Genomic DNA, 17,119 nt, shown 5'->3' with positions numbered 1-17,119 from the left:
GTTCTAACTGTTGGGCCCTAAAAATAGCATGTTCTTCGGTGAACACACCGGAGAGTGCACATCCTTAGAGATCTCAGGTTGTAAATATTTAAGAAACCATTCGAGAAGGAATTCTTGTGGAATATTGGCTTTAATGAGCCTCTTCCTTCTCGTCCATTCCTGGATGTGATCCAAAATGTGGGTTGCCTGATCCTGGTGAAAATCAACTAAAAGCTCAATTCCACCATCATAGTGGACAAGCAACTGAAAATGGTTCAAAAATATGGTATCCAAATCACTAAAAGAAGCGAAGGTGCCCTTTGCAAGTTTAATGTACCACTTTCTGCATTTCCAGTTAGGGTACATTGGAATAATCTAAACCCGATTGAATCATCTATCATGGAGTTTGACAAACACCATAAGTGGAAAGTGGTGACATGGTCACCCGGATCTTCACCAATTTTTCCTTCAAATTTTGCTATATCTAAGGGAAGTTTCGTTAGGACTGAAGGCCAACCCGGGTTATATATAATGAGATCATTAGTCAATTTAGAAAGATATGGCAAGTTTAATGTTGCTAGGAAAGGTAGTCATGGAGGACCCTGAGGATTCCACCCGATGTGGGCAGAATTTCCAATGTTCTAAGAACAATGCCCTAGATTTGTGAAGGCACCAAGTTGCCTAAAGTAACTCATTGCCTCAACTGAACCATAAGGATCTCATTTTTGTTTAGAAAAAACCGGAGTTTGACCAACTCTTGCCGAAAAAGTTCCATAGCCCGTAAATTCTCCCCTAGAGAGGTGTTAAAAGGAGAAAAGAACCCTTAGTAAGGGTTCCATGAATTAGGGTAGGGAGAAAATTTCTGGAATGAAATGATAGAAGAATACGGCATATTCCCCTGTTGGGCGAAATAAGATTGATTCTCAGCTCTAGGCCCACTAACCGCAAGGTTAGTCCAACCTTGAAAAGGATTATAACTTTGACCCATAGAGGGAAAAGGTATTGATCCAAAATATTGGTTGGAATGTGCTATATGACCACCCCCAAATGGGAAACCCTAAAAAGAAGGTGACCCACTTGCCATGGAAGTCATGGACGTGGAGGTAGCTAATGGAATACTTAATGGAATCGAAGGAATTGCGATGGTCCACATTAGAAAAGGGAAAAAATGAATGCAAGAAGAAAAATATTGAGTACTCCCACTCAAAGATGGAATGGAAGTAGAGCCAAATATAGCAGTGTCAGGGGTAACAGAAGTTATGGAAATCATTCCTCCTACTTATATGGATACAAGAGTCTACATACTAGTAACACTCATGGTGGAAGCCATGTTTCCAGTAGTGGTCGTCGAAGGAAAGGATCGATATAAACCCCAACTTGAAGGCTTGTTGGTCAGAGTCCCGACATACAATAAAACATCTGGGTGATCGAGAGGAATAGGAGAATTCAATAACGTCTTCAACCTAGAAGAGGACTCTAGAAAGAACTGGAATGTTCCTCTCCAAATCTCTACTTGTACCAGGTCTATCTTATGAATCAATAACTCCAACCGAATGATCAATCTCTGATGCGTCTGCTGCCACTGATTGAAAATCACTAGTAGAATTGCTCCTACGCCTTCGAGGAGAAGGATCAAGACTCGTAGGTGAAAGCCAACAAAGTCTCCTAGACCGATGAACAGTCGATCAACCACTTTTAATTATTTTTAAGAAATATAATTAAACACTCAAAAAAGTTGTAAAGCTGGGCCAACTAGGAGCAAAAAGCACTCTCTAAAATCCCTAAATATGCAATCAATCAAACTAATTCCAAGTATTTATACTCTAGGTGATGGGGATTGGACACCAAAATATAAGAAAGTCAATAAACAAGGACTTTCAAAAAATACTCTCGGGTAATGATGACCGTGGCCTACAAGCAAAGGTAACATAAATAATTACGCTAATCACGAGACAACAACCTTTTTCGGTGCAAGTGACCCAGCTTCAGAACGGTACCCTCCAGAAGTACTGATAATTGTGATGTAACGTCTGCCCTACGTGCCACAAGATTCCCCTCCACAGCCACCTATGTGATCGTCAGGAAAGGCAACTATGGGCACCAACTAGTATCAAAATCCGGGTGGAACAGTTGTGAGGCAAGATCCAACAAGTAGGAGAGGGGGTATCTCTCTTCCTTGTCTTCGTGAGGCAGGATCCAACAAGTAGGAGAGGGGGTATCTCTCTTCCTTGTCTTCACTCTCTCTTGTGCTTAACTCCCAGTCAGAGAGCTTTCCCGGTATTTCTGATGATGTTGGCTATCGCTTGTTATTAAACTTCTATGTTTGATAATTTGAGCGGCCTTGGAGAGTTAACCCTCCACTCACCTTTTCCAAGGTCCTAATGAACTTAAACTTGTTGGTGTTCGTTAATGACAAAATAGAAAAGTTCTGGTTCTTTTTATTAGATCACTTGATTTTAGAGGGCAAAAGAAACCAATAGGAACTTAACTATATGCATGTAGTTATTTTCTTTCGATGAAGAGGGATTTCTACTTGGGTTCTACAAAATACTTATATAAGCAAAATATTTTTCTTTTCTTTTCTCAAACACTCCACACGCACTCAAAATCTAAAAAGACTAAGAATTCTTATGAAGAAAACTAACCTAATGAAAATCTAAATGACGATGCAAGATCCTAAAAATACTCATACTATAAGAAAATGTGCCTCTTTATAGAGTCAATAAGCCAACTTGATAATGAAGAGGGCACAAATTTTAAAAGCAAATTTCCCTCAAAAGCAAGCGAAACAAAATGAAAAAGATCACAATTTCTCAACAAATAAAACAAACTCAGTTCCATGCACACTTCTTACTCATGTGATAAAGGGTTTCCTATAGAAGTTTGATCTTGTGGTATAGGTCCAAGGGAAGTTCTCCTGTGTGGAAACATTTTTTAAGGTCAATGCATAAGGATAACAATTTTGTGGATATTGGGTTGTACACATAGACATAGCCATAGAAGTAGCTTGTAGCTCATGAGTCTATTGTTTTCAACCCAAAACAGTGTTATATAAATAGTGTAGTACTTAAGGCATGAGATTCTATCCCCATAATATTTCTTGGGAAATGAGACTCTTTTTTTCTCTATACTAGACCTTAATTACATGCATGTATCCTACTCCCATGGTAGAGGTTCCATATAGATGCCTTGTCTCATGGTATATGTCCCCATTCATGGATCATTCTTTAACAACAACTCCTTTCCAATCCAAAACACATTTTGGAAGAGGGGGTCATGACATAGTTCCAATAGAGGTAGTTTATTAATGGAACTAAACAATAGTGTTTGTCTAAAAAACATGTTTTGGGAAATAATACCCTTTCCCTAAGGTGTCAAGCCTCATAATAAAACTTGTATTATATTAAATCCAATTAGAGAACCTATTTTTATGGTCTAGGGCCCCATGTATAGCCTATGAACTATAGAAGTTTTACCTTTAGGCTTTAGCCCTATAATTTGGTCTCAAATCAAGTTGTAAATGAGGAGCCCATTTCCCAGTATACTAAACTTTAGAATGAAAAGCATATCATAGTCTTAGAATAAGTAGCCATTAGAAGATATTGTTTCATAGTGTAGGTCCTCATCGATGCTCTATGTTCTTAGGAAGCAATTCCTTTAATACCCAAGCCCTTGGATTTTTCCCTCAAGAAAAGTTATGTAAGAGAAAACCATTCCCTAGTGCCACATATCCCACCATTCCATGATAGATTTTGTTATGACATAAAAAAAGTGATCGCCTTGCCACAATTAATTAGGTCCACTCAAATACATCATGAGTATGACTTTTACACACTAAAACCCACTTTTATGTATTAGGAACTAGTTTTCCTAAGTTATTTCCATGTGTTAATTTACCCACATGAGAATAACTCATAAATTTATTAATTTGATATGTTAAACATCATCCTTAATATGTTAAACAAGTCTTTGTAGTTGAAAAATCATCCTTAATATGTTAAACATTAAAATTATGGCTCTATATTCATATTCATGATGCTGGTACCTTTTTTTAATATATTTCCAAAATTTCTATACTATTAAATTCAAAGTTCTTATTATATAATAATTTGATATATCTTCTCCAAAATACCACTTACTCAATTTAAATATAATGATTAAAAAAATATTTAATATACAAACAAAAATTAATATCACTCTTCTCTCACAAATTTGAAAATTATATATATAATACATTTTTCCCTCGATACAAAATTATATATACCTCCTTTAATCACTCTTACATTTGTTTATGATTACCCTTTTCTAAAAAATAAATGAAAATTATACTTGCGTACCTAGTTTAATCACTCTTAAATTGGCTTATGAATATTTTAGAAGGCTTATGAATATCCTTTTCTAAAATGTAAATTATAAACTTGTTTTTTAATCAAAATTTTGAGTTATGCTATAATTTAATTTGAGTAACTGTAATTTCAATTACATCTGCCAATTAATAGAAAATATGCCTTTTTTAATAACCCTACTAAAAATGAGAAGTGGTTCGCTTGCTCTTTTGGTAAACCTATAAAGTGATTTTTAAAAATTATTGGTTTTTATATCAAGTGATCGCTTGTGCTAGCCGACTCCTCGAGAACAGGCCACACAACAACATTGTACAAAGTCGTATATAAGTGAAAGTCAAAAGTAAAATACTGCCGGCAAAGATTTCACATTCGATTAATAGAATGGATACTGCGAACTTCGTAATGGTTTCTGAAAGTAATAGCGAATTTCCAGAAGAGTATGTTGATCCAGTGTTTGGAGAATTTGCTTACGATCCAATTCGTTTACCGCTTAGTGAAGACCGTGCTCAGAATGTTTACAACCGTAGGACATTGGAGAATATTTGGGATTCGAAGCACGATGAAGCCGGCAACCCATTCACCCGCCAGCCCTTCGATATTAGACATGCAATTCCCCAGTCTGAACTGAGGCAACAGATGCAACAATACATACTCCACAACACAAGCTCAACACTAAGGCTACAGAGACTAGATGCAACAATACATACTCCACAACACAAGCTCAACACTAAGGCTACAGAGACTAGAGGTCAGAGAAAGAGAGATGAAAAATCTGTTGAAGCAATTGATTAGAGATTATCAACGTCTAGTTAACGAGCATTATATCAACGGAAACGGAACTCTCGAGCGATATTGGAAGGTGTTGTGGCAGAGATTTAATCTTGTTCGTCTATATTGCCAGTACAGGGTAGAAAATAGGGGGTGGTTTTCTTTGCTGGGAGGATACTCAAGATACTTGTCACGTATAGTAGATAAACGGCTATTTATTCTGTGTTTTGATTCCTACCATACGTATGTTGATGCGCGGGAAGCGTGCAAAGAAGTAGCCAAAATTGTGGATATCATAGGTTTTAGAGACAACGAATTGTGCATGTTACCTAAAGACTTTTTATGGGCGCTAGTATACATTCTCTCCATCCTTGCTCAACTATGCGATTATCCGAAAATTAAGAGAATGGTGTTGAGAATTTATCGTCGGATGCTTTATGACGGCAGTGTCGATTACAACATTGTTTTCTCTTCTGGCGCACTTGAATTTGCTCTCGATATGTTAGGAAGACGGAGACTGAATGCTCTCGATAAGTTAGACACAGGGGGGCAGGATGCTCTGGATACGTTAGACACAGGGGAACAGGATGCTCTGGATACGTTAGGAAGGAGAGAGAATGTGGAGATATCTAATGAGGACTTATACAACGGATCGGCGCTCCTCAGAATTGGGTGGCAAAATCACTACTACTCAGACTTTCGTTGCGTTGAAGTTATGGTGGACGTAGTAAATCTTTGCATTTCTCGTCTGGAGGGCATTCACCATGGCTGCCAGACCATCTCTACATCTGAAGAAGAAGACGTTGAGAATATTAATTTGATAAGAGTATCTCTTGGTCGAGGGCTCTTCTTAATAAATTCCTTACTGGGATCCCCGTTCTTCCGTTATTATTCCAAAGCCAGGCTGCAAGAGTTAGGTATGGTAAGCGTGATTATCCGAATGGTGAAGCTTGTGGCTGGGGACTTCAAATACCTTTGGTCATCTCATCTGCAACATGCTATAAACATTACCGGTGCACTTCATGATGCTGGTGCTCCAAGAAGGGACGAGGTGGTCCAAGTTTTTGGGGATTTTCTGAGAAGCGATATTGTGGATCTGTGTTATCCACGTGTTATAGGCTCGCTGCGACAGCTTGTATCTCAATATTCATCCGCCTCTAATTAAACGTGCAGTACTTAGCATCTTTTATTTGTTTCGTGGTCTACTCTAGTCTTAGCCTCGTTTATTTGTTTTGTCGCCTGCCGTAGTCTTCTCCACCACTCGTTTTCGTTTTCTATATTAATTTTGACTTCTTCAACTTATCACTTCTTGATATACGTCAAAGTTAAAACCTTACCTTGGGTGGTTCTAAATGATAGTTATAGAGTAAAGCATTTTATTCTATTTATAAACATTTGGAAAATGTTTAGAAGAATATTTATTTTATAGGGTATATAAAATTGGTATTTGGAATTTTGATGTGTCTTGCTTTTCAAATGGTTCTCCTCTTCTCATAATATGCTTATTCTTATTAAAATATTTCTACTTTATTTTTATTAATAGTTATATATTTATATTTTCTCTACTCTTTAATATTATTTATTAATAGCTATATAAGTTATAGGGAGTTGTTAAAATTTCTTATTGAATTAAATGTTTTTGTTTTGTTTTGATTTACCAAATTGTATCATTATTTGTGTTTTTTCAATATATATTTATGTTTTTGTTATTGGTATTATTAGATAATTAAAATTAGGTTTGAATGGACAATAAATATCTTTATATATAAATGCTTTTTATAAGGTATTAGTGTATTTTCTTTATTGTTATTGTTGTGCCCCATAGAAGCCCACTATTGTTATTGATGTGTGCTTACATTATTATTGTTATGCATGCATTTATTATATTGTGACTCCTTCAAGGCTAATTTTCAAGTAATGGATCTATCTTTTCTTCTTTTGCACAACATTTGGTATTAAAGCTTTGATTCTATGGTTTTGTTGGAATTTTTGTTATGATTTTTTTTTAGGAAAGTGAAGTTACAATTCGTGGAAGTGAAGTTACAATTAAAAGAGATGTTGGATATAGGATACATTTCACCCAATATATCACACTCGGTATCCCCAACACTATTTGTCTCGAGGAAGGATGGCTCATTATGGTTGTGTATTGAATATCGATAACTAAATAAATCTACAATGAAGAAAAAAATACACGCTTTCAAAGTTTATGACTTATTTGACTAGCTAAGAGTAGTTGCAATGTTCTCCAAAATATATTTGAGGTTTGGATACCATGAAGTTTAGATTAAAGATGAAGATATTCGGATAACAACCTTCATGACAAGGTATGGCCACTATGAGTTTGTAGTGGTTCCATTTGGGCTTATGAATGCACGGTTCACATTCATGCATTTAACCAATAACATTCACACACATTACTTGTATAAATTTCTATTCATATTTGTAGGTGACATCCTAGTGTATTCAAAAACTAGAGAAGAGCATGAGAAATACTTGAGAGTAGTGTTATAATTACTAATGGAGCATAAAATGTATCCAAAGTTCAACAAATGTGAATTCTTCCAAACCTAGTTGTGTTACTTGGGGCACCCTATTTCAAAAGAAGGTGTGGAAGTGGATCCTAAAAGGGCCAAGGTGATAAGGGAATTACACACCCCTCTGAATGTCACGACATTATATCCTTTATAGGATTAGTTGGATATTACCCTCTATCCCTTTCAAAATTTTTAAGAATCATGAATTCAATCATTGCCTTGGAAAGGAAAGGAAGCGAATTTGAGTGGACATTGTAATGTGCAACCCGTTTCAAGTAGCTCAATAAATTACTTACATGTGGACCTATTATGAGAATACAAAATCCAGAGGACTTCCTAGTTTATTCTCATGAGTGCAAAGGAGGACTAGGTTGAGTATTAGTGCAAGAAGGAGATGTGGTTAGCCATGAATTGAGAAAATTAATTGAGAATGAAAAGAAATATGTTACCCATAATTTAGAGCTTGCAACAATAGTACATGCCCTAGAAATGTTGAGGCATTACTTGTTGCGAAGGAATTTTGTGGTGATGGTAGATCATGGAGGCCTTCAATGCTTATTAGTACAAGGCTTCAAGTGGCTCATGTAACAACCTAGAGCATTTTGGAAATGATAGTAAGGAAAGGATTAAAGAAGCATCACTGTATGATGTGAACTACCAACATGTGAAGGATTTCTTATGTAAGGAACCAGAGGGTCAATGACCCAGAAATACAAGCCCACTAATAATGGTATGTTATTGTTCAAGAAGAAAAAGTATGTGTATGATGTAGTTGGTTTAAAGAAACTCATCATGGATGAGTTTCAAAAATGACCTTACATTGGTCATTTTAGTTATTAAAAGATGAGAACATGCATAAAGAAAATGTATTATTCTCTAAGTGTGAAGAAGGAAGGTTCTGACTACATTGTCCAGTGTCTAGTGTGCCAACAAGTTAAAGTAGAATGTACAAACTAGCAAGATTACTACAACTAATCCCTATTCCAAAATTTGAGTTGGAAGTTATATTTATGCATTTTCTTATAAGATTACCAAAAATAGTCAAAACAACATTACACCATTATGGTGGTAGTGGAAAAATTTAGTAAGGAAGGTCATTTTTTTTTTTTTGGATTGCAGGTTTCTGTGGAGTGGTTTTTCAACTCCACTCGTAAAGCCACAGATATAGCTCAAATATCCCTGAAGGAAAATTCAAATTTTATGGTGTACCTATGATGATTATCTCAGATTAGGAACCATGTTCACTTCCAATTTTTGGAAGCAATTATTTGCTAGTTTTGGAACCCAAATAGCTTTTAGTACTTCATATCATCTCCAAACACATGGCAAAACTGAAAGAGTAAAACAAATTTTGGAGGATATGCTAAGAATGTAAGTCATGCAATAGCGAAAGAGTTAGGAATATTTTCTCCCATTAGTGGATTTTACATAAAATAAGCAGCATTAGGAATCATTGAAGATGAGCCCTTTCAAGGTATTGTAAGGTAAAAAATGTACCACTCCTATCAACTAGGATGATGCAATGAATAAAGTAGTTCTTAGACCTCACATGTTGAAATAAATAAAGCAAGAAGTGACCAAGACCAAGAAAAAATTAAGGGAAGCTTAGGATAAGAAAAATATTTATGCAGACCAACAAAGGATTCGTAAAGAAGTCTAAGTGAGAGATCTTGTGTGTCTCCACATTAGACCATATAAGAGCTCACTAAAATCAAGGTCTTTCTCTATGTTATCATCTAGATTTTGCAGACCATTTCATATTTTGCAAAGAGTAGGGTCAATACTTATAGATTACCCTTGTCACCCACAATGAACACAAATCATGTTTTGATATATCTTTTCTTAAGACGTTAGCATGTTTGTGTTGGCATTGATGTCACATGTTTTATGTCATGTACTCATGGTCACTATGTATCATCTTGATTATGTTGTATACTTTTTGAAATATGTCGTGATGGTGTAAAATGCTTCCATAGTCTTAGGAGATATGTTGAAGAGTTAATATGATGTAACAAGGTTTCATATGAAGTTGAGATACAACTTTGATAAATTCAAGTTGATGTCTTGTATTGAGTCTTGTTGAGTCATTCATATTGTTTCATGGTGTCAAGTTGTGCATGGAAGGATGTTACTTAGTCCTAATCATCCCCATAAAGCTTTGTTGTAAGTTGGAGGTATGGATTTTTTTTTTTTCTTCATATTCTTCCCCAACCACACTAAACATAGGTGATGCATGTGCTTGGAATGTTTTTATTGAGATTCAACAATGTGCAACATGCAGTTGTAACCGAAATTTCATGACTTTGTCTGTGTGGTTAGAAAGCAACTCGAAATTTTGTCTCGGTTTCACACGCACATTTGATTTTAATTGATGCTTGACGGTGGGCATGGTAGGAATTTTCTGAATTGCAATGAACTTAAGAAATTAATCATCAGCAGTGTTTCAGTGTTGTGTGAAAATATTGAAGATCAATTTGAAGGAAGTGCGTGTCGCATAATTATTGTCTCATCTCGAGTGTAGTTTCATGATTACTAAAGTGATCTTATTTGATGCTACCCATGCATTTTTCAACAATGTTTCATTTATGAACCTTATTTTCTTGATGCCATAATTGTTTATGCTTGGAGTAGGGGCTTCAAGCTAAGTGCTTGTTGATTTTCTATTGTAGGAGTAGATGTTCCAAGTTGGTTGTGGCCAACATTTCTCATTTCATTCAAGGAGTGGGTGCTCCATTTCTAGTGGTGGTTAGCTAGTGTAATGTAAATGATAATATTTTGAAGTGGTAGTTAATAAGAAGAAGCAAAAAATAGTTTAATGGTTTTTTTCCCTAGAGGAGGGTTTTCCCACCTAAAATCTAAGTGTCCTAGCATGAGGATCGATTATGTTATTCTTATTTATATTAATGTTTCATTTATTTTTCAATTTGTTTTGATTGGGAAATAATTTTATTCGCAATCTGTTTTCTAATATTTTTGTCATACTCATTCATGCCCCCTCTCAGTATTACCTGATTATAGCAATTGGTATCAAATTCGACTCCTGTTGGAAATTAAGAGGTGGGGTGAATCAATATTTCTTTTAAATTGCTATTTTTACTAGTTAGATCACTTATATTTAGAAAACAAAATGAATAATAAGAATAAATCCTTTTAGCGATTTCTTATTTACAATAAATCAAGTACAATATATGTAGGGCTCCAACACTAGATGAAGACACCGATCTTCAATTCACCAGGCTCCAATCTGTAATGTGCCAAGCACCAACTGGGACTTTCCAAGGCACCAACCTTGTCAATTTTGAGGCACCAACCTCAAGGGCTCCAACCCTATATCTGATTCACTCTCTAACCTAGTTTGTTGAGGAATTTGATTCCCTAGGGCTTTAACCCTATCCACCAAGGCACCGACCTTGTCTTTTTGAGGCTCCAACCTCTTTGGCTCCAACCCTTACCTTACTTCGTCAAGATATGTTTAGTTGTACTTGATGGATCACAATATCTTCTTCACCGAGCCCTGTCAATCTTCAGTGACGCCTTCACTTAGTCTGCACATCATATCACTAATGATAAGCTCGTTCTTCACATGAAGGTGACACCATTGCTCTTCATCATACCCAACAAAATTCTCCAAGTCACTTCATGATGACATCAATGCGTCATGGTCTCCAATATTATTTCCAAGATTGACTTCAAGATGTCTTCAGATATATTCAATAATGCCTCAAGGTGTCTTCAATAAATTTCCCAAGAACTATCCAAGACAATGAAGGCTTCTCCAAGGAATGCTCAAGAATGCTTCATAATTCAATAGTTCTCACTAGTCTTCACAAATGAACAAGTAGATGTCCTCAAATGATTGTCCAAAATGTGCTTCAACAAGTGTGCTATAAAGTATCTGTATTCAATAGGTGTGCTTCAATGATGTCTTCAAGGTCATCAATTCTTCAAGGGTCCTCTAATAAGATATCTTTTGCACAATTGGTTTATAAGATTGCACCAGACTTTCACCTTATCCACTGTCCAAAAGCTTCAATTTCTTTGTTGTCAATGTCATTAGATACCTCACTGTTCAAATCTCTAAGTACTTTACTTCAAAGTTTGATTCAAATAATGACTATACTCCTAGACCGAATCATAGAAAATATGACAGTTTTGAGTTTCAAGGCTTTTGTGCAATGGATATTTCTTCAAGTGGACCAAGCTTCCTTCCGCAACTTGACCAAGCCATATAATAGATTCAAACTTCAAAAATTATCCCTTGGTCAACTTCAGATTGTTGCCTTATTTCCACCATTGAGAGTACCACAACACTTATCCAAAATACTTGTATACTGTGTGAGGTAAGTGGTCTGCTCTTCTTGACCGAGTTCAACAAGTCCAAGCTTCGTTGTATTTTATGTGATTAGGTTTTGTTCTCAACACAGTATTTAACACCCAAAACAGAAATATCATTAAGCTCTTTCTCCTCAGCCTTCATTTCATGAGGTGTCAACCCTTTATTGTTATCCGAGATCACTTCATCAAATTGGATAAGGGATATGCTTAAACAATTAATCTTATTTTTCCTCCTTAGGTTTTGCCTCCTTGTAAGCCTCATATCCGTATTGATCACCGAGATTGGATAATTTGAATGCCAAGTTTTAAACATTAATATACACTGGTTTTTTGAGTTATGGTGAGAACTATAATTTATGAAAGATGAGAATGTAGAGGCACCTCATGAGTTTAGGTGTTGATATTTATTCTACTGTCATTTCTGGGTATGTTGTACTCAATGTCCTCCCATAAGATCCTAATGGAAAGAATATCTTTCAAAATAAAGCCAAGGCCAGAAACATTATTTTTCTAGGGCTTAGTTAGAATGAGTTGATAAAAGTCCTGCATTGCAAATAAGTCAAAGAATTTTGGTACAAACTTGAGAATAGTTATGAAGGGGACATGAAAGTGAAGAAAGTGAAGCTCAAAAACTATAGGATGACATTTGAAAGTTTAAGAATGATGGAATATGAAACTCTTGGAGAATATTTATGAAGGGTTGAAATAGTGACCAATATAATCAAGAACATAAATGAAATATTTGTAGATTAAGTCATTATTCAGAAAATATTGAGTTCTTTAATAATAATATTTAACCCAAAGGTTTATACTATTGAGGAGATGGTTGACTTGAGCACTCTCACTATGGAGAAATTTCTTGGAATCCTTACATCTTCTCAGATATTCATTGTAGAAGAGAAATTTGAGCCTAGTGAAGCAACATTCAAGGCTTCCAAAAAATTCAAATATCTCACCAGAAGGATTAATAAACTTCCAAATAAAATCAAGGAAGGGGAAGATTATTCTAGAAGGGAATATGATTTTCTCAGTTTGTTAGAAAATTAAAGAGAGGTTCCGGAAAGTATAAAGTCAATATTACTTTCAAATGTTTTGATTGTGGAAGATTTGGACTTTTTTCTACAAAGTGTCCTCTTAGAAGAAGTGAAAAGGAGGAGAAGAAGAAGGATAAAAAAGGCAAGGAAAAAGCTCAAAAATTCTAAAAAGGTGAAGCCCGAAAGAGGAGATATTATTCCAAAGAAGAAAGTGGTACTTTAAAATAAAGCAGTGAGAAATCTTCATGAGAGGAAGAAGGGCACAATGAATGTGTTTCTATGGATTTTGAGTCTAAATATTAATCATATCTTGAGGATGCAAATATATACTATGAACGTGAGCTTATTACTGCAGTAGATAAGTTAAGAAAGCATAGAAACAAAAACATGTTATTTAAGGATGAAATACATAGATTAGAGGAAAATAGGCCTCAATTGGGTTAATATTCCTTGAAGACCCACTTATATGAGCTTGGGAAATTCAAAGATGATTTTCTCTAATAGATTGTGATTTAGCAAAACGATATGACCAAGTTGCAGAAAGGAAATGAATTATTGAAGAGGAATATTGGTGGAGCTCAAAATGCATATGCTCGCAAAGAATATATTATCTGTCTGAAGAGAGAATTGTAAGCGAAAAAATCAAAGAAAGCGTGCTTACTAATCAGCTAGAATATTAGAAAGAAAAATATCACAAACTTGAAGAAGAAATGGATGCATTAAGGGATAATCTATCAAAAGTAGAAACTAGAGAATGTCTAAATCAAAAATTAATTAAGGATTCTGAAACGTTGTAAGATATTCTTAACATGAAAAGTTCACTAGAAGACAAAATTGGTTAGGGTTTAAAATATCTTCAACAAAATGTCAAATATCAAACAAATACTAGTTCTGTAGATGTTTTAAGAGGAACAGAAAATCAAGCAAATTCTTTAGCATCTAATAAGGGTGTGCAATATAATGGATTTGCAATCAAATTAGTTGAACATCGATAAGTAAAGAAAGAAATATCTTCAAATTCCACTCCTCCTTCATGGAAGCAAGAAGTCAAGTGTTGATCCTAGATCTGATCATTAATCGAAACATGATTTATTATGTTTTAAAAAGTGTTAATGCATGACTTTGAATAATACCACTTTAAACACATAAAAATTTAAGCATGAAGACTTATAAGAAATATACAACAAACATGCAAAGAATAGCGATGCAAGAGATTGTTAACGTAGTTAAGTTATCTTCAAGCCTACATCTTTGGGCCCTCGTGTTCAGTGGGGAGGCCTTTATATTAAAATATTAAAAACCATAAATACATAAAATAATATTGCTTCAAATAAAATCCTACACAATCCAGATGCAATCTAATCTGTCTCAGGATCCTATAGAAACTCTCGGTTCTGAAAAGGGCTTCTTGGATCTTCCAGAAAGTGTCTTCAAAGTTTCGCCTTCAATACTTCAAAGCTGCTCCAAAACTCTTCCCTCACTTTTCTATCTCCTTGGAATAACACTACCATATATATAATGTTTTTGTCTTAACCAAATATATCCATATTAAATGGTGTATTGAACACCAACGGTTTGTTTTAAAAATATATACGATATATATTGTACGGTTGTTATCTATACCCCTCGGCGCAATCAAAACTATATAACAGCATATCATTTTATGGTATAATTCATAACCATATATGGTGGTGGAACCAATCTTCAACCCCTGGCAATTACATTACAACCTCCACATATATTTGTTATAACCTAAGGCTGAAACAGAGCACATAATAATAAAATCCATGCGCCATATCCAACGTGTAATACAACATTGGTATATGGTCATAAACCATAGCAAAAAATCCACCGTTTTGGTTAGCATCGATTAAACATAGCTTTGTGTTGGCAGCGCTGTTGGATGTGGTAGACTCCACTAACCTTACCCCCACTTGCCATAATACACAACAATAAATATCATATATGCATCACTATTGTACCAAAGAATGCCGACAATGTATTGGTAAAGACGTGGAGTTTGTATTGGATAAGTGAAGCTAAAATGATATGCAAGTCATGCCAATTTGGGAAACAATCAAGTGTGAAGTTAAAATCCAAGGAGTTCTCTACAAGTAAACCATTAGAGCTAGTGCATACATACATATGCGGTCATACAAGGAAGAAAATCGCAAGAGGAGAGAGACATTTGATATGGTTTTTTGATTATTTCCATAGAGGCACTTGGATTATTCTCATGAAGGAGAAATCTGAAGCTTTCAGCAAATTTAAGTATTTTAAGGGACTTGTGGAAAATGAAATTGATTTGAAAGTCAAGTTTCTTAGATTTGATAGAGGAGGTGAGTACATCTCCAAGGAATTTGATGATTTTTGTGAGGATCATGGGATCAAGAGGAAATACTACATAGCTAGAGCACCACAACAAAATGGTGTAGTAGAGAGGAAAAACATGTTTGTCTAAGATATGGCATGCACTATGTTAGATGAGGTTGGTCTGGTAGATACGTTTTGGGGACAAGCAACTCAAACAATAGTATATTTGGACAATAGAATTATTCTTAGTCCTCATAATGAGTTGTGGAAAGGAATACCAATAAATGTTGACCACTTCGAAGTCTTTGGAAGCAAGTTCTACATCAATATTACTAAAGACAAGCTTGGAAATTTTTAATCAACAACTGATGAGGGCATATAACTTGGCTATTCATTCAAGAGAAAGGCACACAAATTCTACAAAAGGAGAACCAAAAAGGTAATTGAAGGTATTGATATTGGTTTTGATGAAGTATTGCCTAAATATAATGATTCCAAAGATGTTGTTGATCATGATTTAATAGAATATGAGGACTAAGAAATTTCAGATAAGGATGAAGAAGAGGAAGAACAAAGGAAGACATCCACTACAAAGTGTTTCCATTATGATCCATGTGTTGTCCTTGATGGAAACTCAGTTGTAATAGATATGGTAACAAGGTGAATCCACATGTCAATTCATAGGTGACAGAGTGATGGAATAGAATAACAAAATGATGGGAAAAAGGTTTACAGACTTGTAACAGATATGGTAAATAGTTGAATACACACGTTAGTTTAGAGGTGACAGAGTGATGGAAAAAAATAACATAATGATGGGAAAAAGGTTTACATATCAGAATCATAAGTTTGATCTGTAGGAATTTACAGGGTAGGTTCCACAGATAGAACACTGGAGGACACCGGTCACAAATAAATCATAGATCAATACACTAGTATTCTTGACGTGGTTAAAACCTCAAAGATGGAAATAGTCCACGACCTGAGCCAATGCAGCCACTTCAAGCAATTTATTAATAAAAGGAAAAAAAATTACATAAGCTTCTCTCACGAACAGTCACACTAGAAACGACCCTCCATGCTCTTTAAAAAGAGACCATGGACCAATCAGGTGTTAAGACACAAATCAAGTGTCAGTAATACCAAAGAGAGAATGAACCATCAGATCACTTAATTTCTAGAACATATCATGATTATCGGATTGTAAGCTACAAAAGTACATAGTAAAGAGACACACTTTACCTAACTCTACACTAGACCAAGTTGTACAAATTCTCACTATAGATTAAACTAATTATGCAATGTACTAAAGCAAAATACTTAATATACTTCTACAATAAAACTTGCAGAAGCCTAATCAATTTTGAGCAAGATCAAACAAAACACATATAACATAGAAGAAGATTCAATCACACACGAAACACAAAAGAATACTCTGGGGAAAGCCTTAGCTAAAAACCTTGTTGTTTGTATTATCATACAAGTGGAAATATCTGAGGATTAAACAAAAATTTAGCTTACAAGCTATCCAGCTCTCAATACAATCCCTCACTGCTGCTCATAGACAGAATAGACAACACATATGCCTTCCTTTAGTCCTCCGAGCCTCCTATTTCCTTGCGCATTTTCTCCTGGGTCCTCCAGCTGCCACTTGTGTGATTCTCACCTCACACACTACTCTGAACTCTGTAGTAACTACACAATCATCAAGGAATGAATTCCTTCTACATGCAAGAGATATTCACATGGGAATAGTATAGCAACTTATAGTACATTGTCCCTGCCTTTAATCTCAACTAGGTCTTTT

This window comes from Pinus tabuliformis, chromosome 4_1 (genome assembly GCF_031772625.1).
Source record: "Pinus tabuliformis cultivar Carrire ecotype Pingquan chromosome 4_1, CPIR1, whole genome shotgun sequence".
Taxonomy (NCBI): Eukaryota; Viridiplantae; Streptophyta; class Pinopsida; order Pinales; family Pinaceae; genus Pinus; species Pinus tabuliformis.
The sequence above is the reverse complement of the archived record's forward strand: the minus strand, read 5'-3'. Positions refer to the sequence as shown.